This window comes from Rana temporaria, chromosome 3 (genome assembly GCF_905171775.1).
Source record: "Rana temporaria chromosome 3, aRanTem1.1, whole genome shotgun sequence".
In the NCBI taxonomy this organism is placed as follows: Eukaryota; Metazoa; Chordata; class Amphibia; order Anura; family Ranidae; genus Rana; species Rana temporaria.
Genome location: NC_053491.1, coordinates 98,241,961 through 98,266,557, shown reverse-complemented (window position 1 = coordinate 98,266,557; position 24,597 = coordinate 98,241,961). Strand labels below are relative to the sequence as shown.

The following is a 24,597-nucleotide window of genomic DNA, read 5'->3' as shown; positions in this document are numbered from 1 at the left end:
CAAACAACTTCCTCTTACTACTTTAGTAGCTGTCATTGACCCCAAACAAGTTTTTAGGTCAGGAGGTCAGACCTCACACCGATTCAATTAGCTGCATAACTGCTACTGTGTGACATTATGGGGTCTGCAGTAATCAGTTAAAAAGAATTCTTACTCAACATGTCAAGACAGATCTTGCACTAATCACTGTAAAATTGGCCATAGACAATAGAGGATTGTGTTGGTTTTCAAGTATCCCTTTCTACAGGTTGGTACTAAAGCACAACGTAGTACTGGGTGACAGTCTGTTTAGCCATAGCAAGCCAAGCAAACTGCAGATAACTGCTTACTGGCTTATCAGGGGAAACAATAGAACACCAAAAAATAAATCATTACTCATACCGGCTATAAGGTGTCACACTGACAGACTAAGTTCTTTAAACACCTTAACAAAAGAATCAGTATAAATTTAAAACCACTCTAATCTTAAAGGGGGATGCATAGTAATTTTTCACATAATTTCTTCGTGATTAGGGCTAAAAATATTTAGCAAATATGTTCTTTTCAGCCAAGTCAGATGAAGATAAAATAATATTGTACACTGGGTGTCAAATAAGCCACTTTTAGTGGCGTTTGATTTTTCTTTCTGCCTATAAACGCCCTGTGTTAGCCCATGGGTCTTAGCAGTTAGCACATACAGGCATTTACTGGTGTTTAAAAGGCAGAAAACAAACACAGAGTTTAGAAGTGGAGCGCATTACTGCGAAAAAACAAACAAAAACAACGTGCTTAGGTACTAGGCGCATGTAACGCTTGAGCACTCATTTATTTATTTAAAAAAATATTCTGGCCAATGGAAGGAATGAACACCCAAACATTTGACGCGCCTAAAGCTGCATTTTGCAAACGTGTTTTTGCGTCCTGTGCGGATCGGACCTTAAGCCTATTTACAGACCTGAGGAACTGAGGCCGAAACCTACACAGATAAGTAAATTACTCATCAGAAGTGACTCATACCTTAATAAACACCCAAAAAAACACTTGTTTCAGGGGCTACCAATCATATGTTCTATTGGAGAGTCACTGACTCTCTGCTCTGCCCCTACAGCGCTCACTGGAGATCCCAGCTGTGGAGGGGGCGGGAGTGGCTGACTCAGGCTCCAAGCAGTTTGCTGAGAGGCTGAGCCAGGGGCCGCTCATATTTTTGGGTGGATCCCAAATTTAAAGCTGGAATCGATTTAGAGTCTCAGTCTGTTCAGAGACATCAGCCAACAGCAGGATTTAGCCAGAGGTTAGCTAGAAAAGAGGTTACAAGAGGGTAGAACGAGTTACACTCCTGTGATCCATAAGAGAAATAGTGCTAAAAGATTTGTCTCTACTCCTCCTTTATTCTTCTCATATAAAATTAAAACTGAACTCCAGGAATGATCTGTATTGCATACGTTTAGCTTTGGCCGTCAATGGTCTCTCTCTCTCCTCACTGGCTGAGACAGAAGCCAAGGCAATTGGCTCCCACTACTGTCAATCACAGACAGTGAGCCAATGGTGAGAGAGCAGGGGGGCAGGGCCAAGCCATAGCTCCGAGTCTTATGGAGGCATAGCGTGTGGCTCAGGATTGAGCATCCACCAGTGCGCCCATAGCAAGCAGCTTGCTATTGGGGGCACTGGTCATGGGGACCTGAGAAGCTAGGAGCACTGGTCAGGGGACTCGAGAAGAATAGGAACAGGGCTGCTCTGTACAAAACCATCACACAGAGCAGGTACGTATAACATATATAAAAAAAAAAAAAACCTCACCTGAACCGGACTGAAAATTGTACAAGACTCGTTAAAAAATGCACTGCGGCCAGCCAACACATATGTGAACCAACTCCATAGAAAGAAGGTTTGGTTCACGTCATGCGAATTGGATGCAGTTCAGAAAGCATACAATTGGCATATATGTGAACTGAGGCTTATTCGCACCTGATGTACTGCTGGGGAAGCTGGAAATCACTGTGGTAGGTCAGTGCTAATACAGTGACAGCTGTGATCGGCACAATCGTCATTCGTAGAACACCTTGTAAGGGTTTCACTGAATAAAAAGGTGGAGAGGAAGGGCAGCTACTATAGCGATTCCCAGCTCTCTCAGCAGTTCATCCGGTACAGAAATTCCTGTGTACAGCATCCTACAGACTTCTCACACCAGCCATGCCTGGCTGCATAGAATTGAGAAGTATGGTGATCATAGGATGACAACACTGAGCCTAAAATAAGTTATGTAATGAAAATAGGAAGGTTTCATTAAATGTCATAAGAATGTTGGACAAAAAGAAGAAAAACAGGGAAAACAAAACATAAGCAAATTAAACATCAGCATTAAAATGAGCACCCTCAAATGCCAAAATATTAGGATAAGAGAACAAATCTCTATTAAAGGAAAATGATTTTATTGAAAAGAGCTTTTGATTTAGATTGACACAGAAGAACATGCCAGCCAGTCTGAAAAGTCAGACAACTAGGCACTAGAGGTAAAATGTTGGGCCCGAGACACAAAGCCAAAAAAAGATTTGCAATCCGAGAGTGGTGCCGCTAAAGAGATACCAGCAAACACTGGCTGCATTTTGAAATAGCACTTGGCTCCGCTCAAACCGGATATTAATCTGTTGTGTATTTTTCACCGCTTGCTGCCTGCCCCTGTATTCTTCACAAAACCTTCCCAATTCAACTCTTGGAAAGATTCTTCAATGAAAGTCTGTGGGGTTACAAGAGGGGGGGGGGGGTTCTAGTGAAAAAACATTCCATTAGATGTGTCTCCAGGGAAACATTTATGTAGCGCACTGGACAACACACATTTGTTAATGGACTATGAAGGCACAAAGAAAACTGCAAAAGCAGATGTCCCTTCTCATAGTAAATGGAAAATTATTAGGTATTATTTCATCAGGTATCAAATATCACAGCATTGCAAAATATATTAGGACCCAAATTCTTCCACCAACAAAACAGTCTCAGGCATCTTCTGCATCCAACAATGACAACATTAATGTGTTACTAAACCCAGGAGCCTGCATTCACTATATCTGGTATCCCACAGAACGTGGAAATGCAATAGTTTTAGTAATTATAAACTACTAAATACCCTTTATCATCAGCAGTATATAGCAGTCGTGACTTCTATCAGTGTCTGGTTAAAGCTTGTAGGACAGGGGTGTCTGACCTTTTGAAGAGCAGGGGCCACGTAGGCGACTTGGTAACTGGTCGCGGCCACAATGAGCAGAGCGGGTGGCATGGCAGCCCACTCTTTTTTTTTTTTTTTTTTGGAGGGATCCGATTGGGGGTAGGCGTTTTAAATGGACACAAGTCCATTTACATCTGCTACTCCTTAGAGGTGAATGGAGGGTCCAATTGGGTCGGACTGACTGTGTGAAAGGGGCCTATGGCTCAGTGCAGGTAACCCTAAGGTGCACTGCTCTGCACATGCGGATCGGTTTGAAAGCAGCACAGTAACCACTGCAGAACAGATATGCCCATATATACACCGTTATCTTTAATAACAGTATTCTATTCCATCCCAGAGCAGGAGGTCACGGGCCACATCAGAGGGCTCCGTGGGACAAATGTGAGCCCCCTGGCCAAAGGACGGAAACCCCAGTTGTAGGAGGAGTCTGCTCTGACTGTCCTATGAGGCTGAATGACCCCGGACCCTCTGTCTGGACAGTGCTGATTGGCCCTGTGCTGATCACATGCACCCTCCCAACCAAAAAAAGAAAAAATGTTCTGGCAATACACACCAAACTGAGCATGTGCAGGGCCTCCAAGGCTTTGTTCTTTCAGCAGATGGATTGGGGACAGTAAAAAAAAGGGAGGATCAGAGAATACAGGATCAAACAGCCTTTTACACAATGCAGAGGATTAGCCCCTTAGGTTCTACAGTAAGTATAACAAGCATGCGTTACTGTATATACAGACTGATTTTACTGTTGCGAGTTTAGTAACACTTGTATGCAGGCTTTTTAAGGGGGGGGGGGGGGTTGGTATTACACTTCTGTTCTACCAAACCTAACACTATGGAATGTGCTGTAACTACACAAAGATAACAATAAAAGTCAGTACAAACCAAACACCAGGTTGTCACATTGTACCAAGTACAAGAGATTCTCAGCATGGTAACCATGTCATGTCTATGGTAAATGTAGACAGCTGACCTTTCTGCATAGAGATGCAGGCTATAGGTTTGAAAAAAAAATGTATAGATCATTCTTGTTTCTTTACAAATCAGCCTGTGCTTCCCTAGAGACATAAATGTGTACAACTGGCTGAGCTACACATAAGTCAGATAATGCCTTAAAGTGGTTGTAAACTCTGTACACCCACTTTTACTTACAGGTAAGACTATATTAAGGCTTACCTGTAGGTGCAGGAAATATCTCCTAAACATAAACGGTTTAGGAGATATTTACAATAAAGCCGTGCACGGATGTCTTCGGCGCATGCGCACTTTAGAAAGTGCACGATCGTGCCGTTTCTAAAGGGGTCCCGCCATGACTGCCACGGGAGTGACGTCACATGACTCCAGCCAGGCACAGATCCGGAGTTTGCGGCCCTGGAAGGAAGAGGGGTTTAGATGCATGCTTCGAGTCAGTGGGGACAGCGGTGACATCGCAGGCTTCGGTTTCAGGTAACCTTTGCAGGGAAATAGAGAGGAAGTAAAACTCATCAGGCTTGGCTGACAGAAGAGATCAGGGCCGAGCCAGGCTTGTGTGTCTTACCCAGCAACCTACCTCCTTAACCTTTTTTCTACCAGAGCCATTTTTTAAGTTTTGGACAAATTAGAATGCAAATTTTAGGCCTGAATAAATTAGATAACTCCCCAAACATTTTCTGAAAGCAGAGACCCTCAAGAATAAAATGGAGATAGTTGCATTTTTTTTTTACGTCACATATTAGCGCACACAGTTACCAAATGCATATTTTCAGTAAAAACAACACACACTAAAAAGGATTCCAGTACACAGATGTAGGGGTGCAAATAACGATTATTTTCATAATCGATTAGTTGGCCGATTATCGTTTCGATTAATCGATTAACAACCTTAGAAAGAAAAAGGAATTTTGCGGCGAATTGCATTTTTTTTTTTTTTTTGGGCCAATTTGTTGTTGGGCAGATGAAAAAAAACACAAATTGCCAAAAAATGCATTACATGCTTCTCTGTAGCTTCTCCATTTTAGTATACTGAACCAAAAAAAATAAAAACAGTACCATTTCGCTTAAAAAAATAAAATAAATAAATAAAACTCCTTGCCCTTTCCAAATACGCAGCAGCTGAAAAAAATCATGCATGTGAACGTGTCCCATAGGAATCCATGTAAATGAACTGACCCAGGCCTGAGATGTAAAAAATAAAAAACTAACATTAGTACAAAAAGAGGAAATAATCGCTACTGTAAGGGGTTAATTTTTTACTGTGGGACAGTGAAAGTAATATTTAGAGCAGCGATTTTCTCTTTTTGTACTATAAATGGCTAATTTTATTTATTTTTTTCAAACCCCATTTTATTACAGTACTGGCCGATTAATCGATTACGAAAATGGTAATCGATTAATTTCATAATCAATTAGTTGTCGATAAATCGATTAGTTGTTTCGGCCCTATGTATATATTGTACAATATATTACACTTTTTTTATTTAAAAGATAGAAGACGAGGCAACAAAGTAAATACTAAATATGTCAAGCCTTAAAGCGGAGTTCTACCGAAATTTGTTTTTTTAAAGTCGGCAGCTACAAATACTGCAGCTGCTGGCTTTTAAAACATGGACACTTACCTGTTCCAGGGCACCCGCGATGTCAGCACCCAAAGCCGATCAGTCCCTTGGCTCTCGAGTGCTGCCACCACCATCTTTGGTAAGGGAATCAGGAAGTGAAGCCTTGCGCTGTGCAATCTGAATGGTACCTGCCGTCTTCTGGGTTCCGAAAAGAGAAAGTTCCATTTTAGGGTGGAACTCCACTTTAAACTAAAAAACAAGTTTTGCCTTTTAGTTCTACTTTAAAAGGAGTTGTAAAGGCAGAAGGTTTTTTATCTTGATGCATTCTATGCAAGAAGTTAAAAAAAAACCTTGTGTGTAGCCGCCCCCCAAATATTTACCTGAGCCCCATCTCTGTCCAGCGATGTCCACGAATCCCTCAGCTGTCTGTGCATATCCCTCCTGATTGGCTGATCATTGGCTCCCACAACTGTCAAAGCTAACCAATCAGGGGAGTGAGAGGGCGGGGCCAAAAGGCAGCTCTGTGTCTAAATGGAGACGCGGAGCTGCAGCTCAGCTCAGGTGCCCCCATAGCAAGCTGCATGCTGTGGGGGCACTCAACAGGAGGGAGGGGCCAGGAATTCCAAAGAGGGACCCGAGAAAAAAAGGATCCAAGCTGCTCTGTGCAAAACCAACCGCATAGAGAAGGCAAGTATAACTTGTTATTTATATAAAAAAACAGACTTTACAATCACCGAGTTTTGGATAGAGTAACTAGAACACGTATACTGTTTATTGCTGTCTGTGTCCCTGAGATTCACCCTCTCCATGTGTCCCGTTTACCATAATCATTGAAAGTGAAAGGAAAAGAAAAGCCCCAAATTTGTGTTGTCCTCAGAACAGTAATAGAGGGGAAATCTTCCAATAGGTGCACTAGTTTTGATGACCGGGGAGTCCCCAAAAGATCCCCTTAATTAGCAGGGATTTCCTCTCATTTCCCGTTTTGGCTATGGAACAGGAAATTATGGTAAATCCCTCCAATGGCCCTCCCCTACTCTATTCCAAAATGAAAAACTGTGAATGCCTGTGAAACAGCAACAAACTTTGGAGTCCATAGAGAGCACTTTAGAAAACTTTTACAGGTCATCAGTTAAGGACTCTTTCACACTCATGCACTTCTCAGCAACTTAAGGGCCCCTTCACACTAATGCACTTTTCCCATTGACTTACAATGAAAGGTGCCTTTTTGGTTCAGGACTTTTCAAAGCGCAGGAAACCTGCAATAAAGAGTTACATAGCATTTAAATGGGGAATTGTTTTCATGCACTTTTGTTGCCCTGGAAAAGAGCACCACGTAACCATGAATGACTGCCCTGAGATATGCAACATGTGTAGTTTAGTCTTCTCAAACAGACAGCACCACGCCAGACCTACGCCTCATGCGATCACCATGGCCATCTGGGGTGCTGCATCAAAAAACTCATCCCTGCTTGCTATAGAAGGGAATTGATGACTGGAGAGCCTCATAACATCTTGTATTCCGAAATCCATCAATTGTACAGATGGCAACAATGTACCCACCCAGAAGTCAACTCTCCCAATGCATTTCATTAAAACAGCCTGATCACAAGAATGTTCAGCACATTGCATGCATTTATATACTTGAGTGCATGTAAGCGAGGGTGGAGGGCTTGAATATTTTTTACTTTAATCTATTGCCATCACCAACAGGCTTCTATGTAACAGCATACTGTAATGACATGTTCTTCTCCCTAAGAGATTAGAGTTTCATTATTATGACCGGATGTCTCCCCTGCCCTCCACAGAAGCCAATAAAGCACATAATATGCTCCAGTAGCTTCTTCCCCAGCCACAGCGGTCAGGGAAGTGAAAGACAAAATCTAAAGTGACACAATACATCACTTCTGTGTTCATTTACCAGAAGGGAGACCAACAAACACCACCTACACCCACCATGCCAGGTCTGCAGGTGGAACCACAGAGCCAAAGCCAGCTGCATCCTCTTCCTCTACAGCCTGGCGCTCAAGTGAGAAGACAAAGAACTGAGCAATCAGCGGTCATGTGGTCACTCAGTTCTCTGTCTGGGAGCCAGCGTAGGACAGCTACAGCATCACACCGATCCAATGAGGCAAGTATGTATGCGTTTAATTTTTAATTAGCCCCTTAGATCTCCTTTAAGGATTGGTAATCTGCAATATATTACATGTTTGGTTTTGGGTTTAATACCACTGTAACGCCGCGTACACACGATCGGATTTTCCGTCGGAAAAACCTTGGATGGTTTTTCTGACGGAATTCCGCTCAAGCTTGGCTTGCATACACACGGTCACACAAAATATCTCTGAACTTTCGACAGTCAAGAACGCGGCGACGTACAACACTACGACGAGCCGAGAAAATCAAGTTCAATGCTTCCGAGCATGTGTCAGAATTGCTACAGACGATTGGATTTTACGATAGGAATTTATTCCGTCGGAAAATTTGAGAACCAGCTCTCAATCTTTTGTTGGCGGAAATTCCGACAGCAAAAGTCCGATGGAGCATACACACGGTCTAAATTTCCGTTCAAAAGCTCACATCGAACTTTTGCTGTTGGAATTTCCAATCGTGTGTACGAGGCTTAAAGGGGTTGTAAAGGTAAATGTTTTTTCACCCTAATGCATCCTATGCATTAAGGTGAAAAAACATCCGACGGTACAGGGCCCCCCCCCCCTGCCCCCCCCCCCGAACCCCCGTTTTACTTACCTCACCCCTTGAAAGTCCCGCGCGCGTCCTCGTGATCCTCTTCGGTTCCCAGCCTGGCCGTTGATTGGCTAGGCTGGACGGATTGATAGCAGCGCAGCCATTGGCTGGCACTGCTGTCAATCACATCCGATGATGCGGCACGCCGGGGGCGGGGCCGAGTGACACAGTTGGCGGCTATGCCCGCCGCTGTATCAGGGGAGCGCGCCCGCAAAAGCTTTCCACCATGCAAGCTTTTGCGAGGAGGAGCCGAGACAGCCGCAGAGGGACCCCAGAAGACAGGATTCGGGGACACGAGCTGCACAGTGGAGGTAAGTATAAGATTTTTTTTTTTAATGTTTTGCCTTTAGTGTTCCTTTAAGTACTGTTTTTTATGCAGGGACACCAAATAAGAGCAAATTAGTTCACACTAGTGCTTGATGCGCAGATCTCCGTTTTTAAAACAAAAACATAGAAACTCAATCATTTAAATTGTTAAGCTCTATCATTGCCATAATAGCCCAACATATGTGCTTACTGGAAATTTATGATCCATTTATGGACACAAACATCTGCTTATCACACAAATTAGTACTCGGAATTGCTTGCGTCATGAAATAGAACATACATCCAAAATGTATTTAGTATCCAGAGAGTGGGGAATGCAGACACTACAGGGTCAATGTTCCCTCATTTGGATCTTGATAACAGCTGTACCATCTGCAGACTCTAGGGACATCCCTAAGAATGAGTTTTGCCATTCAGTTCTACATTGCACTTGCACAGTCCAAACGATGTATCAAAGTCTGCAAATATGATTATCTTGGAAGGCGTGTTACAGAATCACACAGGTACATCTTGTTTAAACAAACGGATGCCAAAGAAACTTTCAAAATGCAGGATATGCCAGATAAGATTAAATATAAAATGAATGAAGCCTTTGAATTTAATATCAAGAATTGTAAATATCATAAATCACATGAACCATAAAGAAAAAAAAAAGGCTTTACTAGAAAACATGTGGAGTATATTCTGCTCTAGTAATCGCTGACGTAAAAAAAAAAAAAAAAAAAAACTGATTACTGTTAAAGTGATAAATTTGTACCTGGAAATAAGATTGTAAATACTTAAAGATATTTACAAAGACATCAAAGAACATTTCTTCCCAAACGCTTTCACTTTTGAGGGGTTGTTTGATGCCCCCTAGTTTTTCTATGGCTGACCCTCACTGAGACCTGCTTATAAAACTGGCCATACACATACAGAGGAACATCGGATTAAGAGCATAATCCGTTTCAGGAGAATGCTCGTAATCCAAAGTACTCGCATATCAAAGCGAGTTTACCCATTGAAGTGAATGGAAACGAAAATAATTTGTTCCGCTTTGACTTCAATGGCATGCAATAGTGCATGCAGCCAAAAGGTGGGGGGTGCGGAGAGCCTTGGAAACTGCCAAAAAGGCCCAAGGACACCTTGGCTGACCTCGGCAAACCTCCGAAAGTCTCCGTTCCTGAGATTTGCCGAGGTCAGCCGAGCTGTCCTCGGGCCTTTCCGAATGGCACCATTCGGCTCCGGCGCCCCCCACCTCAGGCCAAACGCGAAACTGCACACCGCTTTGACCTGAATCATGCTCGTTTTGCGAGACAACACTTGCAAACCGAGTTATGATTTTTAAAAATACAGTGCTCGTATTACGAAACGCTCCTTAATCGCGTTACTCACAATCTGAGGTTCCACTGTACATAGTTTTTATTCTGCCTAGGAGCCAACAGCATGGATGGATTGGATGCAAGCATTGTTCACACGGTAATTTTCCATCCAACTCTTAACAAAAGTGAAATTTGTTTATCGATGTGGTGTTGCCGAGTGCGCCACCCATGGAGCGAATTTCATCCGATTCAGCATGACTTGAAATTGGATGTTTGTTTGGCTAAACTTTGGCTTCATGTACACTTAGCTGTGATGTACTGTAGCCAAAACACAAAAACGCGATTTTGACACGGTTTTGCTGCATTTTGTGGCCAGTAGTCAAAACGTTCCATCTCCTGAACGCAGTGGGTTGAATCTCCCCTAACCACAGCAGCTCCTAAGCTATACTTGTATATAAAAGCCTTAATGTTTACCTAAATCTTCATAAATTTACTTGAACTATATCCTAGAGATAAATCAACCACAAATCCAAAAAAAAAATTACAAAAATGTGCATAACCCCACATATTCATACCTTATCTCAACTGCATGCCCCATTCTATTCAAAGAAGACTGTATGGGTTAGTGTATTATGTGCAACGTGTTCCTGATGTAATTCCATTTCTATGATGAAAAGACAACAAAAAAAAAAAATTCAAGATTTTAACAACTTCTGTCTGAGAAGCGCCCCCTTAGGTATCACATGATCTAAGCGTTTGAAACAACATTCCCATCAGTAAGGAAAGCCATACATGGGTCGAATTTCGAAAGAAATTTCTTTAGAAAAATCTTATCTAAGAATTTTTGTTCGTATTTCGCACCATTAGTGGGCTACAGCAACAGCCGATTTTCGAGCGGCCATTGAATTTTAATAAAATCGGACATGTTGGAAATGTTTTGAAAAACAAACGATTTTCTAATCAATGATGGGAGGATTGCGCATGTGCAAGAAAAGAAAATTTCCGGATATAAAAGAATATTCCCAGCCACAAAAATTATTTTCTGTAGCAACACAAGGTGAAATTGAAGGTTTGGTTGGTCGAATTTTGAAACCAATGGTGGCACCATCGGGATCACAAAACGCACACATTTTCGGGATTTTCAAAAGAAAATTCTTTCGTAATTCGACCATGTATGGCCAGCCTAACTGCGCTAGTGCACATGCATTTTAAATTTGGGATTTTCTTTTACCTTCACTTTCAATGATAATGGTAAACAGCACAGAGAGGAGGAATCTTCGTAACAGGGACACAGAGAGCAATAAAAACCCGACTGGTGTTTTAATCCCTCTCCACGCTATCCAAAGCTAAAAAAAAAAAAAAAAAAAAAAAAGTATTGTCTTTAGTCAGGGCTCGACAAACCAATTGCGACTAGAATTAGCGACCTGGGGCGGCACACCTGGGGTACCCAGTCTCCGTGCACACCCTCCCCCCGATCGCGTCGGCCGGCAATTGAGGCGGCAGCATTGCAGCCTTCTGCAGGCCTATGCTCCTTTATGAAATCTGGCGCCCTCGTGTGGTGGCCGTTGGTATTACAAGACAACCAGCAATGCTAATGGAGCTTCCCTGCCTGTTTTCATTAACCAACAATCTCCTTCTCTTAAAACCCCCAAACATTATATATATTTTTTAATCGAACACCGTAGAGAATAAAATGGCGGTTGTTGTAATACTTTGTCACACCGTATTTGTGCAGCGGTCTTACAAGCGCACTTTTTTGGGGAAAAATACTTTTTTTAATTAAAAAATAAGACAGTAAAGTTAGCCCAATTTTTTTTTATATTGTGAAAGATAATGTTACGCCGAGTAAATTGATACCCAACATGTCACACTTCAAAATTGCGTCCGCTCATGGAATGGCGACAAACTTTTACCCTTTAAAATCTCCATAGGCGACGTTAAAAAAAAAATTCTACAGGTTGCATGTTGAGTTACAGAGGTGGTCTAGAATAATGGCTCTCGCTCTACCAATCATGGCGATAGTTTGAACACAGCTTTCATATGCGGGCGCTACTCACGTATGCGTTCGATTCTTCACTTTTTTTAGCTGGCTCCTATGTTCCAAGAAAATTTGTCAAGCCCTGTCTCTAGTTATACTTTATTGAGAAACTTCAAAATCGCTAAAACGGTAGAATGGTTTAATATCACTGCAAGTTTTTCTTGCAGAATCGATTTTGGAGTGGTTGTTATGATAATATATGAGGAAGGCACTTCAGTGATGTAAACCAGAATGCCCGGCACAAAGTCAGATTCCGCCTGACTCATGAATGAGGTACGGAAGATCAAATCCAACCTCCCTATACTGAAAAAAAAGAAGTGTGATGCTTTACTTTGTATGTGTATTGTATAAGCAAAAAGATTGATGAGCAGCAATGAATGCCAGCAAAGTAGGTGGGGAACAAGAGTATATGACTTCATTTTTTTTGATGAATTCTGCCAGATGATACACTAGGAACAAATGCAACACCAGAAAAAAAAAAAAAAAGCATATTCCACCCAACCTTCTCCCTGTTTGCTGGAAATCTGAATTACATCTACTGCATCCAAGTCATCAGCAGATTTCATTGCTGCAAGAACACTGACACACCAAAATTAAAGATGCTCATCTAGTTTAGGATGCCAAAAAATGTTTTTTTTTTTTTTTTTACAAATAATGTAGGTGGTGTTTATTTTGAAGAATAAAAGCATACAGAAGAATGACAATACAGTGAAAAGAATAAAAACAGAAAAAATATAGAGGCTGGTATACATCGAGTCTACACAAACCTGAATCATAATAGACAATAATGGCGGATGCACTACACATCAGCCGGCCCTTCACCACACGTGGCCGCATTGCCCATCCAAGAATCCCAGATCTTATTAAATGACAGATACCTTTTTAGAAGTATCCAGCACATCCTCCCATTCATCATCCTCCATCTCCCCCACGTCGCCAACCCAACGATCCTTCAAAGCATAGGCGAGGACCGCAGCAGTTGGACGAAGCAGAGAATTATAAAATATTGAAATAAGTTTAAGTGGATCTTGTCCCATTATTCTGTCAAGAATATCCATTTCGGTCCAGGATAGGAGGACCGTTACGAAATTGGGACTGGAGAGCGTGGCGGAGCTGGAAGAAGCGAAAATGCATGGAGTGCGAAAGACCAAACCCCTCTCTAAGTTGCTGGAATGACTTCAGGGTAGATCTGTCATAGACATCCAACAAAAACATCACCCCATGGTTGAGCCATAAAACATGATCTGGTACAGTTAGCAATTCAGGTAAGCAGGAGTTGTCCCATAAGGGAGTATGAGAATAGGTAGGGGGCAATTAAAGTCTACGTCTCACCACCGCCCAGATCCTACAATGAGTGTGCAACAGTTTTCCCCCAGTCTCCCAACACCCAGGGCTCAGCAGGGTCTCTGAAAATATATGGGACAGCTATGCAGCTAAATAGTAAAAGTTAAAGTCGGGCAACGCCGTGCCCCCTAACTCAGTAGGGTTCTTCAGTACCTGCCACGATAGTTTGGGTCAGGAACAGCCCCATACAAAGGAGTTCAATAACCTTAAAAATCTTAAGGGGCAAATAAACCGGTGCATGCCAGAAGACATAAAAACTGGGGAAGTAGGACCATCTTAAAGCGGGGGTTCACCCTAAAAAAAAAAAAAAATTTCTAGCATGCCATTCAGCATAGTAGCGCGAGCTACAGTATGCCTTTATATTTTTTTGGCGCCGTACTCACTGTTTAATCGCGTAGTAAAGTTTCAGAGGGAACGTGATTGACGGCCGGCTATGACGCGTCACGCTTCCCGAGAAGAGCCGAAATAGGACTTTGCTCTTCACGGCGCCTGCGCAGTCAGCTCCGATGTCTGTGCGCAGGCGCCGTATAGCACCGTGAACAGCCGAGTCCTACTCCGGCTCTTCTCGGGAAGAGTGACGCGCCATAGCCGGCCGTCAATCACGTTCCCTCTGCATAGGAACCCCCACTCTGCAGGCCCTGAATACCCGGGTGCACCCGCAAGGTAGAGGCAAGAGGCTTCACCGCCAGTGCATACGATAACGGGGACAGAGGAGAGCCCTGACGCGTGCCCCTATGACAAGGGAAAAGGAGCAGACACCCTCCCGTTGACCAAGACCCTGGCACTAGGCCCACTATAAATAAGTTAAATCCATTTGATAAATTTAGGTCCAAATCCGAACCTAGACAGACACACCCAGAGGTACTCCCATTCGACAGAGTCGAACGCCTTTGCGGCGTCAAGAGACACCACAACCATTGAGCCCACCTGGTCGTGTGCGGCCTGCAAGTTCATGTGAAGCCTACGAAGGATAAACGCTGTATTCTTAGCAGGCATAAATCCAGTCTGATCCGGGTGGATCAGCGAAAGGATAACTTTGTTTAAGCGCAGAGCCAGGATCTTGGCCAAAATCTTCACATCTAACTGGAGAAGGGATATAGGGCGATATGATTCAGGGAGCTCTAGATTCTTACCAGGTTTGGGTATGAGCACGATATGGGCTTCAGACATAGAGGGGGGTAGAGAGCCAGATTCAAATATATAAAGGAGAACAAGTCGTGTAGCTTAGGGATCAGGACGTCCGCATAAGTTGTGTAGAATTCGAGGGGAAGACCGTCAGAGCCAGGTGCCCTAGACGGGTTAAGGTGGGACATAGCATCAGCTATATCGTCTTTAGAAATAGGGGCCTCCAACATCTCCATCTGGGATTGAGTAAGTGCAGGTAGGTCTATGTTAGCAAAAAGTGCCTCCAAGTCATCCCCTGTGTAAGCGGCTGCAGAGGAATATAAAAATGCAAAGAAGGAGCGGAACTCCCCAGCCACCATATCGGGGTCGGTAACCATCTCACCATCAGCGGCTCGAAGGGAAACCAACGTGGGAGGCTTGTGTTCCAGGTGAGCAAGGTAAGCCAGGAGACGTCCTGCCCGTTCTCCACACCCATACACTCTCTGCTTACTATAAAATATTTTCCTCTCTGCCTGTTCAAAATTAAGGTTATTTACCACCCGAGCCTGTAATTTTAACCGGTCGGCTGTGGACTGGGAGGGGCCGTTAGTGAAATCTTGTTCCATAGTCACCAAATATTGCTCCGCCTGTCTGACTACCTGGGAAGAGGTTTTCCTATATCTGGCTATACAGTGAGAGAGAAACATGCAGGCGTGAGACTTAAAGGAGTCCCAGACTACATCAAGAGGCGCTGTATGCTTATTAGTTTGGAAAAAGAAATCCCATTCCTCGCCAGCCTCCTCCAAATCGGGGACGACTGATAGCCAGAATGGACTAAGTTTCCAGGTATAGGTCGAGGGGGGAGAATCGAGCCGAAGCTCGGTCCAATAGGTCCCTATTCAATACATTATTAAAGTCTCGCAGCCAGAGAGCGGGCACTGTAGGAAACTGGGCCATAAAGGATAACCCCTCTGTCAGAACTGTAAATTGAAAGGGTGGGGGTATATAAATTGCTAATATAAGGAGTTCCAGACCATGTAATCTGCCATGCAAGAATAAAAACCTGCCCTAGGGGTCAGATTGGAGTGACAACAATGAAAATTGTGCGGTTTTAGCAACCAATATTGCAATACTTCTGGAATGAGCTGTATGAGGAGCCTGATAGATCCAGCCCACCCAGGGTTTTTTAAGTGCTAGCTGAAGTTGTCCCGTGAGATGAGTCTCCACCAGCACCATAAGGTCAGCACGTTGCGCCTTGAGGTAGGACAGCACTGCATTCCTCTTAAGACGAGCCCTGAGACCACGCACATTCCAGGTTATACATTTTAGAGTAGGCATGGCGAGAGCAAATAATAAGCAATGCCCCCAGCTCTCCAACCCTGCGTGCCACCATCCCACGCACCCCCACAAGTGGGAGGGCCCGAGACAGCGCAAACGGAATCAGGAGAGACCGGGTCAGGAGACTGCAGAGTGAGCCACCCGGACTCCATTTTCCAAAAAAATTATTCTTAACACCAAACAAGTCCTTGGTTCTATTTACAAGCGTAACTGTACTAGGATGGGGTCTTTGATTCTGGAATATTACACACATCACATTAATCTTTTACAGAAAATAAATGGATTTAGGATAAAATCAGGTAACCTCAGGAAAAAGGGAAATCCCAGCTGTTTACACAAGGCTCAGACTCTGCACACAGTATTTCCTTCTCAATCCTAAAAATATCTACTTACATGCCAATTCCAGGGCACAAAAGTAGCTGCAACGCAACATGGAATAATACTGTACGGTATGGTTTGTAATGTATTGGCATCCAAGGACTATCCAATATAATTCACACTCTAGATTTCATAGTCCAAGTTTGAATACATAAAGTTAAAATGGAACGTCACTCAAAAAGGGAAATGAGTTGTAGGTTATTTTATGGGGAAAGGGGCAAGTACTATTTTTTTTGTCTGTACCGGTTCCTTGTTTTGCAACCCTCTGCAATTACATAGCTCGTCCCACACATTTCCCGACTCACAGCTTCCTGCGGTACGTCACATGGAGGATGCAGGACCAGTCTCCCTGCACGAGCAGTGGAGAGTAGACTCCAATTCATCAAAATGATGGCACCAGGAATGCACAACGGTGAGAAGAATTCACTGCCGGGATCCATGGACTGGCAAGTTCCTGACTTTTAAAGCGGTAGTAAATGCTGAGGGGAGAAAAAAATCTCCCTGCAAGGTAAAAGCATAATGTGCTACTAGTATGCATCGCACACTAGCACATTATGAAACACTTGCCTTGAAACAAAGACTTCCAGCGGCACACTGTCACCACTGCAAAGGCTTCCATCTTCACCTGGTCTTCCTTCTGGGCTGCGGCAGAAAGCTGCCCGCTGTTGGGGCACTCAACCGGAAGGCGGGGCCAGGAGCACCCAAGAAGAGGAGGATCTGGGCTGCTCTTTGCAAAACCACTACACAGAGCAGGTAAGTATAACAGGTTTGTTATTTTTTAACTAAAGAAAAAAACACAAGACTTTAAAATCACTTTAACTATGCCAGTGGCATCACATTATACAAATACAGCCAAACATTTACAAAGGGGAGATTCCACATCATTAAAAAAAAACATCTTATTCCCATTACCTACCTATGCAAAATGCCAGCGCACAATGCCTCTGAGCGGAGGATCGAGAAAATGCAGCAAAAGTTGATCGGATATTCTGCAGTAGCTTACATGTCCACTAGGCATAGCAAACTTCCTTGTATTTGTTTTTTTATGACAAATTAATAAGAGTCACAGCTCATTTTCATAACCAAACTTGGCTAAAGCATGCTATTTTACCAAGTTTACAGAAAATATGTCCATGTCCTACTCTTGTATAATCCCCTTCTGAACACAAGGCTTCTATCTGAGCCAGTTTAGAATTTATATGCAAAAGGGAAATCTTGCAAAGGAACATTCAGATACAGTATCTGAACATCACACATTTCTCCTGCACTGACCCCAGTTACTAGTACTGAGCCATCCACTTTATAAACTCAGCCTTGCTATAAATACAGCCAGGCACAGAGAAGATAATCCAAGCACACATTACATGGATCAAGTGAATCTTAGAGAGAACAGTGCATGAACACAAATACAAAGAGCTATACTATTCGGGCTGCATAATTAGGGGTCAACTATCAACCAATGACAACCAGTTAGGTTATGATCTGGGTGGTTATGACCTCATTCAATACACGCTAAAAAAAAAAAAAAAAAAAAAAAGTGGACCTTTGAATGTCAAAAACAAACAAAAAAAAAAAACAACCTTTTTTTTGTCCATGTTTAAATATCCCAGGAAAATTGGATATTTGAAACACACACACATACATATACACACACACACACACACACACACACACATATTTTATATATATATATATATATATATATATATATATATATATATATATATATATATATATATATATATATATATTTTTTTTTTTTATTATTATTATTATTTATTTATATAAAAAATTATGGAAAAGGAACATTTTCATTGCTCAAACCAAATGAATTACGCAAAAAATAGAAGAAAAACTATAGTTTGGTAAGCCGCCAAGAAAAAGCTCCTTACCCAGAACAGAAATATTCAGTTAGGAGTTTTCTCACAATATTATGATCAGTGAAAAATTAGTCATTTGACCTGGTTTAATACACTATTTAACAAATCCTCAAAAAACAAACCCATCTGCTTCCCTGACCTTGTTCTGTAGGACACACCAAGTAAGCTTTCACTAGATCAGCAACCATCTTTGTCCACACTGATGGTTGTATGCAGTGCTGCCCATTTGCTGTTCTCCTTTAGGAACCCCAGAGCACCAAAAAACATGTGGAATCAAGGGGATGGTCCCTGGAATACAACTACTGGACGAGATGTCAAAGGTTCCTTTCATTACTTCCTGCCCAGTTGAGAATTGCAGAAGTCATAACTGTCTGCAATGCTGCCTCAGAAAGCCATGTCTACTGACAAAAAATAAACAACAATTAGTTACCATCTACAATTGCCAATAATAGAAAAAAAAATTCTCAGTTAAAATATCGGAATCCATATTTGGCTACATATTTATCTTGATAGGTTCCCTATCAACAGATCCAATACAGCTTTGAAAATTGTTTCTCTCAATCGATCTCTGCCCTATTTTTCACCATTTCTTGGTGACATGTACACACCTTTAAGCAGTTCAAAAAGAACAGCTATGTTTCCTTTAGAAATCGTAGTTCACCCAACAAGATGATCATGGTAGGGGAGGAGAACAAACAGTCAGTAGCTAAATAGCTATAAAGATAGTGCAGCAAGAGTTATAAAAACATTTTCTTTTTGTTGGGAACTATGATCATCTGCATCACACTACTGCTAAATGGTGTTGCTAAAGGAATAAGCCTAATTAGATGTGATCATTTTATGTAAGTAATTACAGGTCCCCAACGTAATACAATTATATTACGGAAAGGTCAAATTTAGGAGACTTGATACTTGGGGGTTTAGTTTGATTTGATCATCATAAAAAATGCAAAATTTACAATAAGGCACAAAAAGCAAAATCTCTTTATCTGAAGCTGCCTGAATGACACTGAACCGCAGAGCAGCGAGTCCACAAGGAGAAGCGACAAGGTGAGCATTGCAGAAAAAAGTTGGTTTTGCTTTTTAATTCTTTAAAACAAGTTGTGAAATTTTTTTTTGTTTTTTTCGGAACCCAAAAATGAGAGATGGGCTTTAACACCATACATGCCAATTGACACTGATCAAAGCATCAGTGAAAACCTTACAATTTTTTCTAAGCCATTCAAATAACTGGTACTGCAGCAATATTTTGAAGGGTCTTTTATTACTCCACATGTTCTGCATTTGACAGAGAAAATCTAGGTGCCTGCACTCATCACTCAAGCAGCAAGACAGCCTCCCTTTAAATGCCACACCCCCACTTAATAAAAAGGACAACTACACAGCATGATTTTAATGCGCAAAAGAAAAAGCACATAAAGTGCGAAAATTCACTTATCTTGGTTACAGGTGCAATAAAAATAAAAAAATGGTAAGGTAATGCTCATATAAACATATAAAAAAGGTTAACACATATTAAAAGGGAAAGTGCGTGTTAGGTAAACTCGCCAATCCATTTAAATGTTCCATTTACACCAAGCAGGTACCGTATATACTCGAGTATAAGCAGAGTTTTTCAGCCCTTTTTTAGGGCTGAAAATAGCCCCCTCGGCTTATACTCGAGTAAGTGTACCTGTCGGGTCGCGGGCCCCCATTTTTCAAAAGTCGCGGCTTCCTCCTGGTCCTTGATAGGCGTTTGATACTGTGTTCCGCTACCGCCTATCACGGAGGTCCTCTCATCCGCGGACTTTCCCAGCAGACACTGTGTTTAGTGTTCCGCCTATCATGGAGTCCTCTTGTCCGAGAATGAAAGAAGGTCTGTGATTGGCGGAACACTGAACACAGTGTCTGCTGGGAAAGTCCAATGATGCGAGGACCTCCATGATAGGCGGTAGCCGAACACAGTGTCAAAACGCCTATCACGGACCAGGAGGAAGCCACAAATTTTGAAAAATGAATGCCCGCAGCCTGTCAAGAATACAGGTACACAGACTCCAATGGGCACAGTGAAAATAGGCACAGTAAGGCTGCAATGGGCACAGAGAGAATGGGCACAGTAAGGTTGCAATGGGCACAGAAAGGCTGCAATGGGCACAGTGAGAATGGGCCCAGAAAGGCTGCAATGGGCACAGTGAGAATGGGCCCAGAAAGGCTGCAATGGGCACAGTGAGAATGGGCCCAGAAAGGCTGCAATGGGCACAGTGAGAATGGGCACAGTAAGGCATGCAAATGGACACAGTGAAGCTGCAAATGGGCATTGTTGACCCTCTTTTCCACTTGCAGTAGCTGCTGCATTCTCACCCTAAACTTATACTCGAGTCAATACGTTTTCCCATTTTTTTGTGGTAAAATTAGGGCCTAGGCTTATACTCAAGTATATACAGTATGTTCTAAAATCCAATAAAATATCTACACAGAATACTTTTTGGTATAGTAACAAGCAATCTTTTGGAATTAAAAAGGGGAAAACTGTTTAATGATAAACCAGCTGATTAGCCTAAAGGAACATCTAGTAATTTTAACTCCGAGTGAACTGGAACTGCCTCAGAGAGAACCCCGCTCAAACACAGACATAGCACAAAGAAATGTTTATCTATATCTCTTATTCATTGTATTTACAGAACAGATTTTAGTCAAGTCCCAACAATGAGAGCTTTGCTGAAATGTGAAAGATTAGAACGTGCCATTGTTAAAGCCCTATAAGTGAAAACCACAAAGGCAATTATCACCAGTAGGTAAGGTAAAGAATTTAAAAAGTAAATATTCTTTTGGCAGGAAAATCGCAGTGACATACCCCTAAATTGGAAGATGTATTCCGGAAAATTTCCAGGCACAGCAAGCAGATTTAAAGATAAGGGGCGTGCCACTATTCTTCCTAAAATACAGCCATTTCGCTGCCACAGATGCATCATTTATTTACGGCCATCTGTGAATAAACTGCAAATCCTATTACTGCAGCAAATGGCTTGTACTTCTCAATGAACCACCAGGGCGCCCTCTCATTGACGCTTCCTCCAGCTTTGTGTGCTTCGTATGGAGGAAGTGTCTGCAGGAGGTTTACATTGCATCCGCAATCTACTGATCATGTAGCAGGAGATCACAATCAACCAGTAGATCATGGACAGGTTACTGATAGATCGCGGTCTGGGCCTGCTGACCCTCCATCCCAGAGCATCAGACAGAGGGCAATGCAGACGAACTACTTGAAAAGTTGGAGCTGTAGTAGGGAGCAAGAGCCATATAAGCCAAAAAAAAAAAAAACACTTGATTCGAACTATGAATCAATTTTTTTTTTAAATCGCAGAATTTTTTTTGGACATAATTGCCCAGCCCTACTTTTTACATTAAAAAAAGCAACTTAACCGCAGGGTTTTACCACCCCCCAACTTTACAAATGAATGAACCTTAAGAGTGCCGAATGGAACCAAGGGCTCATTCACAAGTGCAGCAGGCACAATACAAACCATACCTGAAATTTAGCTTATTTCACCCAGAAAAAAGGTAAAGTTGTGGAATGCATTTACACTATCTTTTGGTGATTGAGAAAAAAAAAACATATCCTGGACTGCCGCACTCTGCCGAATGGCCTCGTTATTAGTGTAAAATCAATATAATCCAATACAGTGCAGTCAAATAATGCGTTTCACATCGTAAGATGCTTACTCATAGCTGGTGATTGAATTTAAACCTCTTGGGCCGACGGCATGCAAATATGTGGTGTCTCAACAGGTGGGCCTTGGCACAGAGTGGCCGCACATTTGCGTACTGCAAACACAGCTGTGTCAGAGTACATGCCCTGCACAAATTTGCGTACCAGATTGCAAACATAGCCGTGTCAGATGCCCTTGGCACCGAGCGGCCGCATATTTGCGTACCAGTTTGTACACATTTACGGGACAGTTACGGGCGGATAAAAGCTCCCACTTGCGATCGACAGTCCCACATCTATGAAAAGTGGCGGTCATCATCGGATATCAATGTATCCATCTGTTGACAAGTTACCTGGGTTATGTACTACAGCTTAGGTCTCAGTAAAGACCAGAAGAGAAAGGTGATCTTTCCAAGGAACGGCAGGTACAAACATCAGGCGTGGATCACAGAGAGCTTTCCAATCGAAGATAGTCAACACCGAAAAAACACCCACATGAAGCAGCCAGGGGCTTACCAAAATGAAACGACCCCAGTGAAAAAAGTGGTCAAATAGAGCTTGATATAATTATCACGGGTCCGCCACACCGCCTTAATATACCAGCATGTAGGTACAAACAATGCTGCCTGCGCAGACTGTTAATCCCACAGCAAACGACGTTCAAAAAATGCGGCCTAGATCAGTGTGTAAACATCATAGAAAAGAAGAGACTTTCCATAGTGTAGATCAGTTGAAAAAAGTATTTATTTGGTATAAGCACGTACAATAGAAGAGAGCAATTCAGCACCTCTATATCAATGCAAACGTCCATATGCCAAAATCCAAAGATGGCCGCAGCAGATCGCAAAATCGTGGTTGGCATGTGTTCCAGCTCTGCCTTACACGTTTCGTCATAAATTACATCATCAGGGGCTCGAACCTGGAGATTATATAAGTGATTACATTTTTTTACTTTTGAATAAAATTTATGTGGATTTAGGGGATATACACCTTCACTACTGGCATGTAACTGAGCATTTCCGAGTATGTAAATAGGGCCTCTGGCCAGCTCTGGGTGCAGCGGTTCTAGCAGCAGTTAATCGGCCAATTAGTATGCAGCCGTAGCATTGCTGCATCTGCAGGCAGTGTTTGGGAGCAATCCCGCTCCCTCTAGCCACCTATGTAAAAGTAGCTCAAGTAACATTGGGGTAGATTCAAAGAGCAATTGCGTCTGCGCAACCATAGTTACGCAGCGCAATTGCTTACCTGCGCCACGAATGCTCCTGATTCAGGAACCTCGTTACGCCGACTGCAGCCTAAGAAATGACTGGCATAAGGCTCCTTATGCAGTCCTTGCGACGTCATTTGCCGCAATGCACGGAAAGTTTCCCGACGGAGCATGCGCCCTACGCTCGGCACGGGAACGCGCCTAATTTAAATGATTTCATTTAAATTGCGCGCGCTTACGCCGGGCATTTCGCCGGAGCGCCCATACAATTTACGGAGCTACTGCTCCGTGAATCGAGGGTAGCGCAGATAATTAGCAAAAACGTTGCCCTGCGCCTACGTAAAAACTGCGCAAATCTTACTGAATCTACCCCATTATGTTCGATATACTAACACTAGAAAAATCATCATCAAGATTCAAGATTACGTCCTGAGCACAAATACACAGATCTGAGCGTAGGGGGATTCCAGAGGAAGAGACAAATGGAAGACTTGGAGGAAGGGAAAAGAAGGAACTTAACCCACCGATTCATCTGACAAACAGTATATGCAAACACACTATAGTGAAAGCAAGCAATATATTACTTTTTTCTCTTCTCTTCACTACATTTCCAACAATATTACTGGTATAACGAAGGGAACTCACAAATAAAATTGGAGAAAAATACATGGAAATAAGCAAAAGAAAGGGAGCAGCCCAAAACTTGCAAGACCTTTTACCCAGAAGAAAGATCAGGAAAAATAACTTACATGTTTGGAGAAAAGCTTTACATCAGTCACACACACACACACACACACACATTTATTTATGCCATCCATACAAAGGCAGTTCACCAAGGCCCCTTTCACACTGGGGCAGTGGGTGCATCGGCGGTAAAGCGCCGCTATTTTTAACGGCGCTTTACCGCCAATTTCTCTGCGCTATTTGGCCACTAGCAAGGTGCTTTTACCCCTGCTAGTGGCCGAGAAAGGGTTAAAACCACTGCTGTATAGCCACAGTGCCCATTCATTTTAATGGACAGGAGCGGTATACACACGTCTCTTTCAGGGCGCTTTGCAGACACTCCTTTTAGCGTTATAGCACCTGCAAAGCGCCTCATTGTGAAAGGGGTCAGCAAATATCTATCTGAAAAGTGTGGCATGCATTTGTATTCAGCCCCATTTACTCTGATACCCCCCCCAACTAAAATCTAGTGGAACCAAATTGCCTTCCTTCAGAAGTCACCCAATTAGTAAACAGAGTCCACCTGTGTGTAATTTAATCTCAGTATAAATACAGCTGTTCTGTGAAGCCCTCAAAGGTTTGTTAAAGAACCTTAGTGAACAAACGGCATCATGAAGGCCAAGGAACACACCAGACAGGTCAGTGATAAAGTTGTGGAGAAGTTTAAAAAAATGTATCTGGAGCTTTGAACATCTCACAGAGCATGTTTAATCCATCTTCCGAAAATGGAAATAATATGGCACAACTGCAAACTTACCAAGACATGGCCAGGCAAGGAGAGCATTAAATCAGAAAAGCAG

General features: G+C 42.6%; 1 protein-coding gene across 3 annotated transcripts in view; it reads right to left on the bottom strand.

Annotated features, from left to right (window-relative positions):
* Positions 1-24,597, bottom strand: part of TLN2 (talin 2) — a 289,294-nt gene that overhangs the window by 208,889 nt on the left and 55,808 nt on the right. The window contains exon 1 of one of the 3 annotated variants that reach the window (XM_040343055.1): positions 10,673-10,730. The exons of the other annotated variants lie outside the window; for them this stretch is intronic. The gene's annotated coding sequence lies outside the window, so the exon portion shown is untranslated. Of the gene's footprint in view, positions 1-10,672; positions 10,731-24,597 lie in introns of those variants that run through there. 3 annotated transcript variants of the gene reach the window in all.